Below are 20,954 nucleotides of genomic sequence, written 5' to 3' on the forward strand. Positions count from 1 at the left end.
AGTGGTGAGAGACGCGGCGCGTGAAAGTTCGAATTCGTGATTTTGGTTTGTTTGGTTTTTATTCCAAATAAATAATCTGTAAAGTTAGTTTGTTATTACGTAACTTAGTTTACAACGCAGAATGTATTAGCTAAAATATTGATTTCTATCGTTCCGAATATGATCGTAACTAGTGTGCATTTGAAGCTGTTAACAGGCAAGCTGTCGATGACTTCCGAATGGCGTTCAGGTAAGTAAGTTTATCTTTGAATCATTTCCGCCTTTGTGATTAGGTAGGGTACCCGCACCTGTTTCGATCATAGTACCTATTTTTTAGGTAGCACATGCGTTCGTTAGTACACGGTGCTTCATTTACCGTTATTATCGAACAAAAATAGTCATCAAAACTTTGAACACGAGATGGTTCATGTACCTATTCGACACCTCTGAGCAGATTTTTAAAACAAATCTTAGACGAAATTTCGAGTTACGCCCTTTTAAGGATGGTAATATGATTTGGTCGACATTTTAACGTGTTTTAACCTTGAATTAGTATCGCAAACCTATTCCGTCTTTATTCGGTTCCGAAACTTTAGGGATTGTTTAAATGTTACGTAACGCAACAGGGGGAGGGAGGGGGTCTTACATACACGGAGACGGAATTCAACTCAATTTTGGGTTGTTTCAACGCAATTCCGTAGTTGAGCCCAATAACTCAATTTTGGCTAAATTTCCAAGGTCCCCACTAGGTAGTTTGGCTTTAATTCCATTAGGAAAATATACTCAATTTTGGGTTGATTTAACGCAAAATTTAGTTATTTCCACCCAAACATAAGAAAAGCTGCATTTACCCAAATTTGGCTTATTGGGCCAAAGTACCCCCATTGGGTAGATGCAGCTCTCTCTATTTTTGACAACATTCGTGTGGGAGAACGAGAAAACCGAGAGATTTTAGGTTGTAACTATAATCGATATACCTAATTTTGGGTAAAGTAAACTCAAAAATTAGGTAAAAATATTTCTCCGTGTAGTGTTACCACAGACAAACAGACGTCACACTCTCACCGATGTCCATCGACTACCTTTTCAACGGCCGATTCAAATATATGGTAGGTGGCGAATCCACCACCCGCTGCGCTCGCATCGTTTTCGTTCGCTGTAAGTGTAGAACTAGCCCTCGTGCGTTAAAATACACTCAAATAAAGATTTAAAAAAAAAAAAAAAGTTTTCGTTCGCGTTTGACGTTTACACACTACCGCCATCTGTTGGTCCATCGGCCAAACACACCTATTTTAGCATTGGGCGTACATGTCCTCGTGACTATGATTTTGATCGTGATTTGTTCTAAGTGTTACGTCTGTTTGTCTGTGGTGTTACGGTCCATACAAAAATTTAAAATTGTCCATACAAAAGCTGTTACGTGGGGGAGGGAGGAGGTCTAAAATTGAAAAAAAAAATTTGCGTTACGTAATATTTGAATGAACCCTTAGGCTACAAGTTATATATTATTGAAATTTATCATATTTTAGCTAGCGAACTAAAAACTACGTACTCTTCATGAAGCAAAATTTTTGAATTTTCTTCAAACAAGTTATCGATTTACTACAATGGTCTTATCCACTGGTGTACTAAACTGACTCGGTCGAAGAATTTTGACACTAGAGCGGGTCCAGATCACGTGGGGATCATACGGGAGCGTGCCCCGCTCAAGTGTCACAATTCTCAGACCGAGTGAATTTAGTACACCGGTGGATTAGACCATACAGTGTTTTTGTTGAGGTAAAACTAGAATTCTGTGCTGTTATTTCATTAGGGCCTAACTAACATGAGCGATTTCTCTTTATCAATTCTCTCCTTCGCTAAATTAGATAAATCTGTAATATTTCGTGTTAATGAAGCAAGATATAGTGATTCTTCATCCTACAGCACAAAAAATGTTACGTAAAGAGAATCAATTTTGTGCAATAACGCTAAGAGGGCAACGATGAACATAGTTGAGGACATTAGCAATCGTTAACTTATGGATACGGGGGTGCCGTAGCCTCGAGGTTACGCTTTCGCTTCGTAAGCAGAAGGTCATGGGTTCGATTCCCAATCCTCCCTCATAAAAAACTCCGTCCAGTCACCAGAAGACGCCGCACGAAGGACTGTGTATTGGGGAAACACATCCATCCTCCGTCAGTATCAGATGGTGACTGAGACAAACTGACCCTCTTTGTAGGCTGTTGCCTCACACGGACACGGAAACATGGCAAAATGAACCACCGCACACCAATGGACTACGGCTATATGGATATGGATTGGACCAATGGCAGCTCTCTCCTCTACCTGCTCGGTATGAGAGAGATAGCAATAAGGATATAAATAGATTCTGTAAAATATGATAATCGGCATAGTAGTGGCCAAGCGCACGGAGTGCCTAAAAAAAAAAAAAACTTATGGATGGATTCCACTAAAAATGAAGCAAATTGTGTTAGAAAAATATCCAATTTTCATGAGTTATACCTCACTTTTATGAGTTTGATGCTTTTCCAACGGACTTTAATAGTTAAGTTTAATCACAGACAAACAGACGTAACAGCTAGAACAATTATCAATTCAAAACATTGTCACGTGAACATTTACGCCCAATGCTAAAAATACTTCATTCGGCCAACCGTGAACTAGGTGGCGGTAGTGAGCAAACGTCAAACTCTAACAAAAGTGATGCGAGCGCCACGAGTGGCCCGTCGGCCAACTACCAAATATTAGAATTGAGCGCTATGCTGCTGAACGATGAAAATAATTAGAGTGTTACTCTGTTTGTCTGTGGTTAAATAGTTATTTCGTTCAATCGTTTCTTAGTGCATAAACACATTCATAAAAATCTCAATATCAGATTTTTAGGATAGATTACAAATGATTTTGCACTCGCTGGAATACATACGAATCGCAATAATAAAAATGATGATCAAAACCTTACTTTACCATTTCCGAAAATTGATTTTCCAATCATCGAGATGTGCGATTTTTGTTTCTTTTTGGGTGCATAGATGCCGTAAGGAGTAACATACACTCATTATTTCAAATTCGGTTTTGTAGATATACTATTTTATGAAATCTGGAGTTTTAAAAATTGAAGTAGAAAATATCTTTTTTGACGACTATCTCTGTATGCAAGCAACCTTTTTCTTAAACAATTTTGAACTTTCTTTGTATTAAATTAACTGCTTTTTAATGATGCTTATTCATTTGCCAATCGTTTTTACTCCCGAATTCGGATGTAATTTTGTTTATTAAAATAACAAAAAATGCTTTTATTTCTTTGTCCCTCCCCTAGGACGTGTAATCTTGCCGCGATGGGTGGGCTTACCCCATTAGCACTTATATGGGAACTAAAGACATGTCCAGTCGTGGTGGTATCACATCAGGAAATATTTGTTTAATGCCGCGTCATCACTCATCTGGCATAGATGCATCAATCTTACGGATGTGATCCAACGGTTATCCTGTTACCAGACATCGGGGTAACAGGAGCCGTAGCCACGCTTTGATGCAGATAGGTAAGATTTTGTTTAAATGGTTATAATATTGACTAATGAGGAGAATGATTAAAGATCCATCGAGTAGAATGTGACACAAATGTTAATTTGTATGCTTTTCTCATCACAATCATAATGAAAAACAGAATCATAATAAAAAAAGTTGGAGCTGCCTGACAGCTTAACTTGTAAAGGCTGAACCCTCGGTCTGGCTTTTGCCAAGTTTCCCCTCTACCAGGACCAATACTCAGACGGACTAGGTGCCCACATGAACACTGTTAAAATAGTAATAAAATAGTATTGTGACGTGCTAGTTTTTGAAAAATACCCATATTCCCTTGCTTGTGAGAAAATGAAGCATTTTGAAAATCAGCAGCTCCATCAGAATTTGTTTGAAATAGTAGTGTAGTAGTGTCATTACTAATACTGTCTAGTCAAAATCTGAGAGAGAGGAAACAGCTCACTGACAACTGACTTGTTTTCTTGGCTTCTTTGATTTCTTCTTCTCATGTTTGGATTGCGCACAATGGTTCGGAGAGCACAAACTGGGCCAAAACCATTTTCATATCCTATTTGTTATCAAAAAGATCATAAAACTAAACAATTTCAATAGCAATTTGAGTCCAATCGACAATATTTAAATGATCAATGATTTTATATGCGAGAGCACAGAAAAACAACCTGAATATTCAATCACATCCAGTTTAAGTTTGACCAAATTTTGACGGTTTTTCACGCTCTGCCTTTCGAATGTGCGGTTTTCCAGTGACAGTTGATGACAGGTTCCCTTGACTTTTCGGAGCTCGCAATCTAATGTCAAATTCGTTTTTAAACCTAGGTTGGAACTGGCGCAACCCGTTCTGAATCACAGTTTCAACCCCAACCCGATTCAGGTTCGACCGAATTACAATTTGCTTGACGTTTGTTTGTTTATGTGTTGATCACCGACCCAGTTCCTAAAAACGCAAACGACATAAGCCAGCTGTCTCCTCTCTCTCAGGTCAAAATAGTTTTGTATAATTTGTCATTTAAGTGCTATTCTGATTACTCCTGTCTTTTACGTAAGATTAGAGGCTTGAATGTCAATTGTCGTGAAGTCTTAACAAAATTAGCCTGTTTAATAGTAGTTCTAGTTAATTTCATTTTTTATTGTTAAAAATATTTGGCAAATGCAATGCTTCACAACGCCTACTTTCTACTTGTAAATTTTGCGAGAATGAAGCTGGAATTAGATTATTTATACCGTTGTTACAAAAGAGGTATTTCTTTTTATGGCAATGTGAAAACCATATTAAAATAAGATTGTCGCCACTTATTTCTACTCGGTGAATCTACTAGACATTTTCCTCAGTTATATTCCCTACGTCGTACATGATAACGATGTGTCTAGCTAGCTTATAGTAAGAGTGGCTACGGATCATTCTGGTTAGCAAAAGGCAAACTGATCGTCACCAATAGTATTAATGTCCACTTCGAATAGATTAATTATTTGAAATGGGCATCAATTCTATCAATGACGCAGAATGTCCGTTGGATCACATCCGAGATATTATTGCGTCTATGCCATATGAATTATGACGCGGCTTTAAGCAAAAAAATGCCAAAATGTGATACCACCACTACAGGTTACGCCTTTGGTTTCCATCATATGGGCTATTGGATTTTGTCCTCCCATCCCAATTTAATAAAACTACTTCTGCACAATATTCAAACAAAATAGTGTTAAAACGGGCAACATAGCCTATTCCGTCTAAATATTGGCAAAGGAGAGGTAAAAATTTGCACTACGGGGTCCAGCACAGACAACGAAGCTGTCATGCAGCTCCAGCTGAGCACAACACAAAAAAATGCTTTTATTTCTTTGTAAAAGTTTAATTGTACAAAAATCATTCAACGTGTATTTTATATAATTTTGAATTTAATATGATTGTGTATTATATTAACATTTTAGCTCTCACATCTATATCAGGGTGTTTAAACAACATTACTTCTATGTTTAGTAGAATTTTAATTAAATTCGTTTTAAAATATTGACAGCTTCTTTTCAAAAAATAAAAATGATTCGTAGTTTCGCATTTATTAGAACAATTGGCAAGAACATGGAATTGTAAAACATCGTCATAGATGATACAACAGTTTATATGTTTTCTACTTTTAATGAATTTAATTGAAAGAAAGGTGCTACGGAAATCATAAGAATAATCAATGCACAGACAAACAGACGTAACAGCTAGAACAATTATCAATTTAAAACATTGTCACGTGAACATTTACGCCCAATGCTAAAAATACTTCATTCGGCCAACCGTGAACTAGGTGGAGGTAGTGAGCAAACGTCAAACTCTAACAAAAGTGATGCGAGCGCCACGAGTGGCCCGTCGGCCTACCAAATATTAGAATTGAGCGCTATTCTGCTGAACGATGAAAATAATTAGAGTGTTACGTCTGTTTGTCTGTGATCAATGAATCCTTATATTTTAATACTGAGCTTTAAATTGTTGAAAATAAAAGCTAACATTTTTACGTGGTATTTTAAATTATTTGAATGTTTTTTTTTTAAGTTATGCAATTTTCAGTAAATGCTATCTGTAATTTGTGTCTCTAAGGTCTCTAAAGTTTCTGTGTCTCTAAGGTCTCTAAAGTTTCTATTTTAAAGGCACTCAGACATTACCAGCCCTGAATATTTGACCATGTTAAGTATAAATACTCAAATATTTGTATTATTTTCGCACCATTGCTTCGTATTAACTTAAATTCTCACGTCCACACTAATACTACTGCAAAATTAGTACTACGCGTGCCCTAACACAATCAAATTTTTAAACTACAAAAATAAATTTGTTCCAACATTGTTTTCTATAGATCAAAAATCTCTGACTAAATTTAAATACTACAGTTAGCTCTCCCTTACTCGATATTCGGTATCTCGATATCGAGTTAGAGAACCATAGTGAAAGTTGGTTTTTATGGCTACCCCTATGGTCCCTTGGAACGCATTTGCACTGATTTTGTGTTCTGTAACTCGATACCTCTCTAACTCGATAATCCCTTGAATATCGAGTTAGGGAGAGTTGACTGTATTAATTTTTGTTATCTCATTGTATACATTCGAATTTGATTTAAATGAACCACAGAGAAAAATGTGATTTTTTTTAAATAAATACAAATATATTGGACATACCGTGAAGCTACCATTCACCGTGCATTGAAGAAAAATCTGCACTTCAAAAAATTATATAATTTTTCCAAATCATTTGAAGCGAAATAGAATACAACTACGAAGCGTGCAATTATGACATAATTCAGGGAAAAATATAAAATCAGTGATGCATAACAAAAAATTACTCAAAAATTCTGTTTACAAGTATCATGTTAAGGTCGCCTCGCACCGTTCTATGTCACCATTCACCGTGCACGATGGTGCACCATTTACCGTGCGTATATAGTTTTCGGCATGATTTAATTTTGTATCTTGAAGAAACGTTGTGGGTTGAACAAATATGTTGCTAGTAGTGTGCGCACTCATTTTTAAGGGTATTCAATTCTTATTTTACAGTAAAAACCATTGAAATTTGAAAAAATGGCTAAATCATTATCTTTTCATCGAACTCGTTATAGAAAGTTTGACTGTATTGTCAAAACCATTTCATATTCGTTGAAAAACTAAATATGAAGTAGTTAAATCACGACATAACAATAACTCAAACTACCCAATAATTTCAAGCCTATTACACTAATGCACGGTAATAGGAACCATAAACATTTAAAAGGATCCATTCACCGTGCATTTGCGTTTCAACTGAAACAAAATAAAAAAATCTTATTATCATAAAATCTCATGGTTCATACGATGAAATACCTCTTACTAGAAGTATATACAGCGAAATCTTGTTGGAATTAAGAAAAAATTGATACTCTAACGCAGTGGTCACCAAACTGCGGCCCTCAGCAAGGTTTTGTGCGGCCCGCGGAGTGATTTTGAATATTGGAGTAGTGCGGCCCGCATCTTGTTATTTCAAAAGTTTAAAAGTTATCATCTGTAATATCTGGCAAACGTTTAGCTGTAGCCATTCGTTAATTTTAAAGATTTTCTCTTTCTCATACGTTAAGAAGTGGAATGGTTATCAAGAAACGAAGGCAAATTGATATCCAGCTTTTTACGCTAGCTATAAAATAACAGAGGGTGATTCGATTTTGACATTTGTTGCCTATAGGTTTTATAGCTAAGTCTTAGTAGGCGCTGATTTGAATTTGTTGATTGAACTGTCAAAAATTTTCACCAGATTTGTTGTTCATTACGTAGTATTCATATTATTTTACATTTACCAAATTTATTTCATAAACTTTAATACTTTTCTACGATTCTAGGTGTTCGACTTGAAGTAAATTAAATAAGCATTTGTTTCGGAAATCCACGGAATTAAAACACTGTTGCATGTTACCGATGAGCATCGATTTATATTCAAACCCTTCACTGTGTAGCCGTTGCTTCATGCCAGACCAATGGAGAAGATTCACTTGAGAATTGTTGTCTAAGCAGCGTTAGAAGAATATTTGCTTTCTGGTTTTACTTTTAGTCAATGTGCATTTAATTATGGATGTATTGATTAAGATAATGGCAGATTTGACACTATCCATCGATTAGAAAACATCCAAGGGACTGTCTATTTGACACTCATTATTCACCTTGTGTAGGGTAAGCTACGGGGTAAGCAGCATTTAATAAGACAAATTCCAAAGCCAATCAAGAGTTTGGCAAACCTCTTACCAATCCATGTGGAGTTATTACTTAGGTTTCAAACCAATTAGAATTGAACCGACATCAAAATATTACCGTAATAATGCCTGGAGAACCTGGGGTGTTTGACCTGTGATTACTTCAAATACAACAATAAACCAAAACCATATTTGAAATCGGATTTTGGGAACATTTTCTACAGAGGACACTTAATAAAAGATTTATAGACACCACATTTATAGTGAACCATTCACATTTTGAGTAGGATCATGAATTTGAAAATCACAATTTGGCATAACTATTTTCTGTAACAAGCATGAGTGTTGAGCGGTGTTTGACGTGCTACTTCCAAGTGGTAGTTTTTTGTTCAAAATTATTCCAGTCAAAAAGTATCTCAGAATGTTGCTACTATAATTATCTATGAGCTCTTATGCAGCGCAGCTTGTTCACCTAAAAAGATAGAATAAGTATTAAAAAGATGAGAAATCGTATTGTAAATTTGATTCCCTGTGAACCAAGAGTGAAAAGTTGTGACACAACTTTGTCAACATTGAAAAATTGTTTCAACAAATAGCTTGCTTTGATTGAACTATAAACAATTATAGTATAGGCAAGAAATGTCAAAAAGGGGTGATTCAAAATTTATGGCAAGCTAGCGTAAAAAGCTGGATAATTTCTTATTTCTGGAGTTTGTTCGATAACCCAAAGTTTCTTCAAGTCTGATGATCGTTTCTTCAAAAAATCCATCCGCTTCTCTTGAATCAGTATTGAATTGATTATGATCATGATGTTTCACTTTCGGAAGTCCTATAATTTTTTGACGTTTACCTTTGCACGAAGGATAAACTCTTGAGAATCCAGGGACATCAGTGTTATTTGGAAAGATTTTTGAAACCGCTAGTAACTGTCAGACACAATAAGCCATTTTATGAGACGTTTCGAATCATTTGTTTTTGTTTGTTCTTCTAGCGCCACATTTTTGAGGAGCCCATTCAATAATGGCGTGCAAAGAGCTTTTCAATCTTCCCCAGTAAAATTAAAATTAGCATGCAGAGAAGAATTTCTTTTATCTACTGGAATCATCAAACATGTAACCGGGTAGGAAAAATATCAAGAAAGAGACGAAAACGTCATCATCAACAAAATTGTTACTAGCGCCATTTACAAATCATGATAGTTTTTTTAAACAATAACGTCATCCGACCGTCTCGTAAAATGGCTTATAGGCATGCCTACTCCAGAAATCACTTGTCGATTCCTAAGACAAGATGTGACACCTGGCTTCGTACTAGTTTTCTTCTATTTTTGTAGGATCCTTGTGTTGCCAGAAAACTGGTACACATCATTGAAAATTGGAAAGGAGAGAGAAAAAAGCTGAGGACAGAAGGTGCTGAAGTTACCGTACAATAATCATTGCTGTAACGCTGTCTGGCGGACCAACCAAAAACTGGTTAATTTTGGCACGATATTTGTATACGTATTGTCGAGTCTCGTTTCAGGTCAACGCCAATAGCTACCAAGTTGAGTAACAAATGTTGAAAAATTCGACATAATGAATCGTGCCAAACGTATTTTTTGTTTGACAGAAATTCTAATCAAGTCGTTTTGATCGGACAAATAAAATAGATATTATTTAAATCTTGTGGCCCGCGACGTGTTTTAAGAGCAAAGTGGTGGCCCGCACAACCAGTTAGGCTGAGGACCACTGCTCTAACGTTAAAATGAAAAATGTGAAATTTTGGCGTTCCTACTAAGAGTATTAGAAAATCCTATTATTAAACAGAATTCATATGATTTTGACTACATAAACTATGTTTTTCAAAATGTTTTGTGGCAAGAACTACTTCATTTCATCAGTTATCTTATTTTGCTGACAAAAGAATAATTTTTGAAAATTGTATGAATATTCTGTAGGAATATGTATATGTGCACGGTGAATGGAGGCCGCACGGTGACTGGTGACTTAACGGTAGACCGTACTTTTTATCCGAATGGGCAAGTGGATCAAGTACAGTGGAACCCCCATGATATTTACATTCGTCGATGGTCCCTTTAGATATCGACTCATGGAGGTTTGACTGTAATACTATTATGTATCAGCAAACTGGTTATGCAAATCTGAATAAATTTTATTATCTTGATACCGTTGCGATCTTGAAGGTAATGGGGACTATGCACCCGAATCGAAAAGTACCGTTTTGTCTTAAATTCAGAAATTGACTCATATTCCAAACAGCGGCGTTTTAAAAGCTAGAATTGATATTTTCATAACTTTGAAATGCAGATGAATCATAGCAATATTGATTATCTTGTGAAGAAATTTGAGCGGTTCTCTTGAAAAAAAATGCTATAAAAATCAAGTGTTCGGAATTTGAGACAAACGGTAATTGCTTATCTCGATGCGTGGGAAATCTATAGCAAGAAATTGACAACAAAAACATTTTTCTTTTATCACTGTATGCAGTGGAAAAAAATGTTATTTCAAATTGCTCTCTGTAGAAAATTTCTTGACCATTTCTTCCGCAGAAATTTTTACTTCTCTTAAGCGGAACAGCATACTTAGCTTAAGAATTTATATTTCCATAACGTTTAAATATACACTCCCGTGCATAATTAGGTTCACCCCCTCAAAAACAAGCAAAAGTGTTCAGTCCATATCTCTGTGATTACACGTCCAATTGAAACTCTCTAAGCCGCATTCGAAAGACAAAGAGTTATTCTTACTTCGTATGTATTTTTCCAAAAACATTCTTTGAACTTTGTATACTAAATTTTTACTTGAAGTTGTGACATTTTTCAAAAAAACACACTGAAAAATCATATCTTATTTCCTCAGCATTGGATCTACCAAAATTTTAAATCAAAGTGTCATTAGAATCGTAATTTTATATTCTTTGAAGAGACCCCACGAAATTTTGGCGGAAAAATCTGGAAGGTATTCAAAATCAATGAAACAATCAATCAAGTCATCGTGCAAAAGTTTGGGTTCACCCCTCAGTATGGTGTATCGTGCAAAAGTTTGGGTATCGACGGAATAATGACGGCAGATTCCTACATTAAAATCTTGCGGGAAAATCTGGAGGTTTCGCTGATCCAGACGGGCCTTGAAAAGAAATTCATATTTCTCTAGAACAATGACCCAAAGCATGCTGGCAAGAAGACCAAGTCTTTCTTCCGGTCTTGTCGGATTAAACCGCTGGAATGGCCTCCACAAAGCCCAGACCTCTACCCCATCGAGAATTTGTGGGCGATTCTCGATGTCAGGGTTGACAAAACTGGTGTTACCAACAAAAATAATTATTTTGAAGCTTAGGAGCGCGTATGGGAAGAACTAGATCCACAACACCTACACAACCTGGTGAAAAGCATGCCGAAGCGGCTCCAGCAAGTCCTTAAGGCCAAAGGAGGACACATTAACTATTAAATTGCTTCTTATTTTTCTTAAATCGTCTTTTCTGGGGCCAAGAAGGAAGTGGGCACTTATTTTTGTCACTATTTTTTTTCAATACAATTTGATTTTATTTTTCTTTGAGTAAATTTTTTTTTATCAAAATTTCGCAAGTGCAACTTTAAAAGAATATCAAAAATAAAATATCAAAAAAGATTTAAGTGTGTTAACTTTAATTTGAACCAAATCAATGGGAGAAATTCGAAAACTGGTTAGGTGGGCACTTTATTTTGCCTATCAGTGTATTAACTGTGAGCTTTCTTTGCCAAATTTGCAAGTCTCGCATTTGTATATCGCGTGGCAGGTACGATTATACTCAGGGAATATGCCCAGTAAGGCGGTTCACAATTTGAAAATATTTGAAAATCCATTCTCCCATATCTTTCTCACCATCCTTACCATAAAAGTAGTGTTCTGTGTAATTTTCAGCTTTCTAGGTGGTTATTTAAAGGTGGCCCAAAGACGATGTTGGTTTATATGGAAATTACTATGAAGAAATTTTGGAAAATGTTCCACACACGTTAGTACTGTAATGTAATTACAAACTTGTTATCCCATAGTGAAGACTAATGGATAGGAGAAGAGATATTCATGAGTTTGTTTGCTATTATTTAGCTTCATATGGGATTATAGCCCTGCAAACACCCATGGAAATCCCAAAAAAAACTAGCTCAAAAAGCATTTGTTTCTTCAGCAACATCCTTCATTAAGGTTTAAAGAATGAGTTTTCATTATGGGATAATAAGTTTGTACCTAAATTACAGTACTAGCGTGTTTAAAAAAAACTCACAATTTCTCCATAGTAATTTCCATATAAACCTACTTTGTCTTTGGGCCACCTTTAAATCACCACCAAAAAAGCTGAAAATTTCACAGAACACTATTTTTATGGTTAGGATGGTAAGAAACATATGGGAGATTGACTTTTAAAACATTTTTATATTTTGAATCGCCCTAATGCCCAGGGAGGTCAAGGAAATTTTCAATACGAAAAGATCCTGGACCGACCGAGAATCGAACCCAGACATCTTCAGCATGCTTTGTAGCTGCGGACTCTTACCACTCGGCTAAGGAAGGCCCTTTGTTTAAGGGCTATTTATGCCAGAAAAAAATGGCTAATTTCATTTCTTCTGATTCTTGTTTGAATATTTTGGAATGGGCCGCAAAATGGTGAGTCGACAATCAGGAAGGAAGGAGCGTCCAACACAGCTCTGGTCCTCACAAGTTCCTACCTCGCGCTTCCACGGGTCAAATGATGACAAAGACCGCCAGCTAAGGGTTGCGTACTTAGCTGGTAGTGCAGCCTGGGCACTGTTGTCCTTCTGACATCAGCTAGAGTGAGGAGGTGCGTTTTGAGCGTCTGTACACCAGGAGGTGCGGCTCAAACAGCGTCTGTTCTGGTATCCAGCGGCTGAGTACGAAACGCTGTATCACGTCAGCTACACTTAAGATGGCAGTCCCATCAACGTGATGTAGGTAGCGCGACCCCGGTAAGGTAGCATACCGAATTCATTATCCACCACGAAAAATGGAGAAAGAAGAAGAAACGAACGTTATTTTCGGCAACCGACCTGGCAGCGAAATAAGGACTATGATTGGAAACTCGATACCTGGAACGTCAGGACCTTAAATGAACCTGGACGAGTGAGCCTTTTGGCTCGTGAATTGCGAAAAGTTGGCGTGTGCGTGGCTGCTATTCAGGAAGTGCGTTGGCTAAGATCTGGAGAACGTGAATTCAGAGCGGTAGACCCCGTCGCTAACACCGCTTTCAAATACAACATCTACCACAGCGGTGGCGAAAGCTAATGGGGATTTTGACGGTTCGATTGGCGGCTTACCGCCTACTCGCATTTCTCCCTTTCAGGATCTCTACTCACAACAATAATTATTTAACACAAAACTAATATCAGATGGGCCGCCATTCTGTGGAGTGGTGTGGCCCCTTCCTTTCCTTGTTTTCTTATCTTTCCAGAACAACCAAAATGAAGAAGGAAACCTCCAAGCCATTGTGGAGAACATTTTGATTTTTTGATTACATTTTGATAACATGGATAATAATAACTATTTACACCCTGACAGAACTGCCTATCTCAAAAATAGGTAGAAGGGCGGGACGATGGTGCGAGCCTACCCACTCTGTCATCGGTGGGCGTCGGGCGTGCTAACTGGTATAGCATAGCCTATGGGGCTCTGCCTGCACAAATCATGTTTTCTTTCTCTTTCACTTTTTGTGAATTGCTAACAACAATGCCATTAAAGTAAATCCAATACAAGAATGCAGTGCAGAACCTCATAACGCCTTTTTCGGTAAACGTATTTCCCAGCGTGGGGTTTATAGGGATGTTTGTGTAAACAACGCAGATTGGCCATGGCTAGGGGGTGCGTTGATATTAGGGCTTATTCACAAATTTCATAACAGTTTAGGGGGTGGGTGGGTGTCCTCATGATGTTACGGCTCACACTAAATTTGTTAAATTTTCATACAAAAAGCGTTACACGTAGGTGGGTGGGTGTCAAAAATGGGCATTTTTGGCGTTATGAAATAAATGAATGAGCCCTTAGCAGATTAGCAGATTCTTGTTTGAATATTTTGGAATCACTTCTTTTCTTCGAAATTGAAATATTGCTAATCACTGATTGAAAACCAATGCTCTGAATATATTCATTAGATTCATTCTGAAAATGATCCTGCATCTGAATATGGCTTTTATACACATATTTTGGGAACACATTTTTTCATTCGTTATATACTCGTTAACATTTCAGTCGTCGCGCTGTTGTATTTTCTTTTTTTTTTTTTTTTAAAGACACCTACACGTTAATGCTTCCAGTGGACGGTTATGTCCTTTGAAGGAAGCACCACACTAGACAACGGACTAGCATGCAACGCCCAGTGGCACAATCGGAAAACGTTTCTGACGAAAAGTTTTCCGGACTGAAGCAAGAATCGAACCCACACTCCTTGACACGATGCGGCTAAATGCTTGGTAACACTAACCGCACGGCCACGAAGCCCATTTTGTACAACAGTGTTGAAAAAACCTCGCTTTTCGTTCACAACAGCAGCGTGGTGGTTCTGACGGTGGCAAACCGCGCGACGACTGGAAGGTTAAATAAAAATATCAAATGAAATTGATCCTGGATTTGTCGGTAGAACTAAACTAAATACTGCAAAAACAGACGTAACACCAAAGAAATTTCCATCGACCACTCCTTTAACATTCATTTCAAATTCGCTAATGTTCCCAACCTCACAACCACGCATCGTTTTTCTTCGTGTTTGACGTTTCACACTACCGCCATCTGCAGGTCTTGTTGCATGAAATAGTATTTCTTGCAACACGCTAACGAGATGATGATGCTGTGAAGTGGACCATCCTCCTTCTGTCGGGTGTGAGATCACTGCGTCCATTTTTTTAGAACTATTGTGATATACCCTTTTGCTTTTACAAAGACCCTCAGTGGCGGGAACGCCACCGGAATAGGTTTTTCCATGTGACAGATCCGTCTATGCATTTGTTTACATCGGTGGAGGACCGTAGCTAACACGGGCCTGTCATTTTCATAGAAGAACTGTCAACGTGCTTCCCGATCAGCTGATTTGAAACGTCATGTGAATAGGCCTATACTTTGCGCGGTGACTGAACTTTTAGCCATCTGCCATCCCAGGACGGAAGAAGTTAGGCGGTTGCCATTGTTAGACATTTGTTAGATATGTTGCCCACCTAAAAAAATCGAAGAGCATAAATCATAAACCCGAATTTATGCTGCATGTTCGATTTTTTCGCACATTGTTGACGGTTGAGAAAACAGTGCGGACAAAACCTGCAGCTATCTTTGCCGCATCAGTTTGTAAAAAAAAAGTCGCGTGCGTCGGTCAGAGAAATAAAAGTTCCGCGTCGTTTTGTCAGCTGCCATCACCGTTTACGTTTTGGACTTAGCCATTTTTCTTCATTCGTATTCGTCTTGCGGTTCCTGCTTGTTGGTGATCGTCTAGTGAACATGGAGCAGGCTCCTAGTTGTTCGTTTTTCCGGCTATCCCTTGCAATACAGGAGTTGTCGGGTGTCGTAAAGAACCGATATTTAGAGAAAATAAGTGTGATCAATTCTATCGATCCTTACTGTGCCCGAACAAATGGTGTGGAAATTCCAACAACCGTAACAACCGGACACGTCGTGGACTATCTACTCAATCACAAATCGCCGTTTTCGGGAAACTTGATTCAATCTGAAAAAAGTTTTCATGCGTACAATAAATTTGAATCTGGTTTTGTTACTTCCGTTGAAGGCTGCTGCATTAATAATTTATATGTCGTTCGTGGGAAGGTAAGTTTTGGTTTCAGCTAACTACGAAGTGGCATACTACAAATGAATTCAAAAGTTGAACAAAAAAAACTATTCCGTTCTAACATCACAACTGTCTGCAGGTCCAACGATCTATGAATCTCTCAAAGCCACCACACACTCCCTGGATCATCGTCGAGAAACATGGTTCCATTAGAGTGCCTGTAAACAAGAGTGACGTCATGTTCCAGTTTTGACAGGTCTCCTGCTCGATTGGAACGCGGATTTGTATGGAAATGACAGTTCGCCGCTGTTCCAATTTTGACATTGACGCCACTCTTATCTAGATCCACTCTGGGTTCCATCAAATCCGCACACTGTAAATGCCCTGTAGGAGTTACCGAGTCTTGTTCTCACGTGGCAGCTGTATTATACGCGTTGGCCAATTTGCATTCTATTGCAATTAATCAAAAGGTGAGCTCAATATAGAGATAATTGGCATATCCTTTCCTTCAAGCCATCTTGTTAGGATTACCATACTTAGGAGGAATTTGCAATTATAGGCGAAGATTATAAAAGGCATGGAAATCTAGATAACATTTACAAAAAAGTAATTAATTTTATGATATTAGGTGTCCCAGAAGGTATGGGCACGACTTAACCATACTGCCATTTTGAGAATTGTGCAGATAGAAATCTGAGCAGATTTTGAATTTTAAGCTTTTCTTCGTTACCTGTTTGATAATGGTATTATATTTCTGGAAGCTCCTCTTATCATTCTTTCATAAATCGCATTTTATTTGAGCGGTTTAGTTGTAGGAAATTTGTGCAAGACCATAAAGTAATTACAATAAAAATCTGAAAAAAATACATTTACCATCTTCTTTTTTCTGGCATTACGTCCCCATTGGGACAGAGCCTGCTTCTCAGCTTAGAGTTCTTATGAGCACTTCCACAGTTATTAACTGAGAGCTTTCTATGCCAATGACCATTTTTCTATCAAACAAGATTAACACAGGCAGCATTTAAAATGCCCCAAATAAAAATATAAAAATATTCGTATGTTTGAAAAAATTGTCGTTACCAAAGTCGTGCCCATACTTTCTGGGATACCCTTTAGTATTAACAAAAGTAATATAAATTACTGGAACTACCTGTCTCAATTTTCGGTGATATTCCTAAAGGATGTATCAGAAAGTATGGGAATAATTTTGATAACGGAAATCATAGTATTTTTCAAACACAAAAATAATAATATGTTCTTTTTATTTTCCCATAACGTACTTAAAAAGCTAACTGAGATAATTTTATTTGGTCGAATAACATTTAACATCGAACATTGTGCTCTAAGAAGATAATTTCTTCTGCCGATCAAAACCTTTATTTATTTATTTTTTGTTGAAATATAACTATTAAAAAATTGTATATAAGATTGTATATAAGATTTGCCAAAATTGTAATTCTTGAAAATCAGTAGTTTTTCTCTCTACATAAGATAACACCACAAAATTATAACTTTTCGGGTATTTTCAAGAGAAATAAAATAACCAAACTTCAAATATCATTATTCTTTAGGGTAGGCAACATAATTTGCTTTTAACATAAATATTAGGGTGTATTTTTGACCGTTTTTAAATCAACCACAGCTGAAATATGATTTTTTGTTCTCATTCAAATTTTTTGCACTTGAATTTATAATTTCCAATAAAGTACATGATAGTCTGATCAATATTCGTATCAACGCTAATAAATACATTTTTTTTAGATTTATTTAATACGTATCTTCTGATTTAGCATTAATTTAATATAACAAATAAATCACTCGGAAATAACGGATTTCTTTGCAAAACTGTAATGATAACTAATAAATATAACGACAGGTACAAATTTAAATGAATATTCAAAATTTATAAGTAAATGAAAAACCGAATTTAGTACTTTACCATTTAATTCCACTAGGATTTTGTATCCTTTGACAGATACGCGTATCTCAACCTCAACTGTAAGGCCGTCTTCAGTATCGTGCACTAGACTCGACTTGTTTTCCACTAAACAGCTCGAATATCTATTATTATCAAAATTTATTCTGTACAAGAATCTAGGGAGCTAAAATCAGATTTTGATCTGCAAATGTCAAAATGGTGAAATTATGTCCATACTAAGACAACCTATGCTTTCAAAACTGCTGATGGAATTTGAGGAGTAATATCTGGATAAATTCATAAATTCCAAGAGAATTCAGAATTTAAAAATCATCCAATTGTATGCATATTGAAACATATACAAATTTGGGATAAACAATTAGAAGTTTTCATGGTATATATGGAAAATTTTCACATTAACGATATATTTGCTATATAATCTAAAACCAAAGTATTGTTTTAAAAAAAGTTGTACAGAATACGTAGGATCAGTGGCGCGGGAAGTGTGTAGGACATGTACTACGCACAAAAATACCTGGGTAGGACAGCCTATAGATTGTCCTACCCACGATTCAACAAAAAAAAAAGATCAACAGAAAGTTTGAGAAATAAATTAAAATCTTTATCATCTGTTCAATATATCAACATCGTACTAATTCTGATTGAAAATGGAAGACATTATATGGATTTTAATTGTTTTCTCATATTTAGTGAAGCGTGACATGGCTTGTGCATGACCCCCAAAAATTGCTGGCTCGTGTGAAGAACGTTTGAGAATATCTATAGTGAAAATCATGGGAAACTAACTGTAGGAATTGTTACAAGAAATTTCTTTGACTATTAGACAAATTGATGAAGCAATCCTCTCCGGTATTTCTGAGACAATCAATAGATGGTTTCCCAAAAAAATCTACGCCCAACCCTGCATATGTTCTGGGACAAATTTCCGTCAGCATTCCTGGAAGTAATTCTTGAGAAGTTTCTGGAATATTCATAGAGAATTTTCAAAAGACTCTTGAAGAATATTTGGAAGAAGTACTGAATTAAAGACCAGTCGCAGTGATGGTGTTAGCGATTTCTAAATGGGCTGTCACTCTTGATAAAGTCTATCAAAGCATTGCAACACAAATTAACAGAACTTTTGCTGTTCTCATGCAAAACTGTACAAGCTTCAGGAATTGTCATAGTGATTTTATTTAAAATATTTTCAAGGTCTTTCAGAGGAATCCAATCCTCTTTTTTTTAAGATTTCTCTACCAATTCTTCCAGAAATACTACCAGCGATTTTTCAAAGGATGCTTAGGAGAATTTCTCCAGAAATTGTTCTAGGAAATCCATGAGAACTCCAAAGCTACTTTTTCCAGTAATTTCCTCAGGTATTATTTTGATTTTTTCCCAAACTATCCTAGAATTTCCTACTGATATTTTTTCACTATTCCTTTAACCTAATTCTCCAGTTATTACTCTAGGAGATCTTCCATAGATTTCTACATAATTTCATCCGCGGAAATCCAAAAATCAACCTTTTTTCAAAGTTAAAAAAATAGTTCATATGGTTTCCTTCAATTATTGATCCACATTTCCTCCCAGAAATCCAAAACTCTTTGCGGAGTTCTTCAAACAATTTTTTTTCTAGGAATTTCTCCAGCATTCCATTCAAGTATTACTCCTGCAGCTTTTCCAAAAATTTCTTCAAAACTTAAAAGAAAATCCCAAGCATTCTTCAAAAGTTTATTTAAGTTTTTACACCAGAAAATATTACAGATTTTTTTCCAATAGTTCCTCCAATCATTTCCTGCACAAATTCTACTAAAACTTCGTCATAAATCCAGTATTTCTTACAGAGATCCTTGCTGAATAAGGATGACTTTAAAACATGCACAGGTTTTATCAGAGGTTACTTTAAGATTTTCTTTAGAAATTCTCTACGGATTCATATTTCTGAACAAATTTCTTGGCATTTTCCTGGAGAAATTCCTGGAAGAATTCCTTTAAAATAAAGTTTTAAAACTTACTTTAGAAAATCTTAGTGTAGAAGACATCTCTAAAGAAATTGCAGACGGCATCTTGGCTAGATCAAATCATAAGAAATCCCTTGAAATTTTTGGATGTGTTTCTGAGGAAGATAAATTTTGATTGAATTTTAGAAGATGTTTTGCCCAGGAATCTTCGAATGTCTCAGAGAAAACGATGTATGAATCACTAGATAGAATCATGGCGGGGTTAAAAACTTTTTTAAACAAAACTTAAAGAATTTAATTTTAGGAGAAATTTCTTTTCTGTGGTACTCCTTGGGAAAATCCAGGTTGAATTCTTGGAGAAATTCCTTGAGAAATAGTTACTAAATGTACGCCTTTATACATTTCCGGAGTAATATCTGAACATACCTGAAATGATTTTTGATGAAATTCTTAGAGAAGATAAAAAAACACATACACAACACGAGCAGTAATACTTGAAGTAATGTAACGAGGAATTCTTAAGAAAATAGTGTTAGATCTTAAATAAATATGTGCTCTGATGGTATGGAGAATCAAACTTTTATCTCATGGCTCCTATAAGGTTTCGTTTTGTTTTCTTGATTCCTGTTCGGTCTTTTTTTTTTACCTCTATTTGATTCCCTTTAGGTCTCATTTTTTCAGACTAAAGGTCTATAATTTTCTATTTTTAAGGTCCTCAATAGCTACCAACCATGTAAAGACGAAATACTTTCTTCGTCTTAAAGTAATGACTGACACTATTTGCGTCTAAACCCCTGAATAGAGTAATTTTCAATTTCCAGCCTAAGATTCCATAGGGTTAACATTTTTCTTTGTTTCACTGTGCACAAAATATTTGTTAAAGTTTGTCCTACCCATGGCTCAGAACGTGGACGCGCCTCTGCGTAAGATGTTATGCAAGTGAGCTGTTTTGGGGGTCCTTAATAAACGTGGTGTTAACTCCATGAGGGATATGATTATCTTTCATATTATGAGGGATACCATGAACTAGAATTTGTTACAGGAATTTCTTGAGCACTCCAATGCTTCTACCTCCAATAATTTCCTAAGGAATTACTTTGA

At 36.3% G+C, this 20,954-nt stretch overlaps 1 long non-coding RNA gene across 1 annotated transcript in view; it reads left to right on the top strand.

The window, feature by feature from the left end:
• Positions 1–20,954, top strand: part of LOC110678568 — a 23,629-nt gene continuing 2,675 nt past the window's right edge. Inside the window, exon 1 of the long non-coding RNA XR_002501744.1 lies at positions 1–229. This is a non-coding gene — a long non-coding RNA (uncharacterized LOC110678568). The remainder of the gene's footprint in view (positions 230–20,954) is intronic.

This window comes from Aedes aegypti, chromosome 3 (genome assembly GCF_002204515.2).
Source record: "Aedes aegypti strain LVP_AGWG chromosome 3, AaegL5.0 Primary Assembly, whole genome shotgun sequence".
Lineage (NCBI taxonomy): Eukaryota > Metazoa > Arthropoda > Insecta > Diptera > Culicidae > Aedes > Aedes aegypti.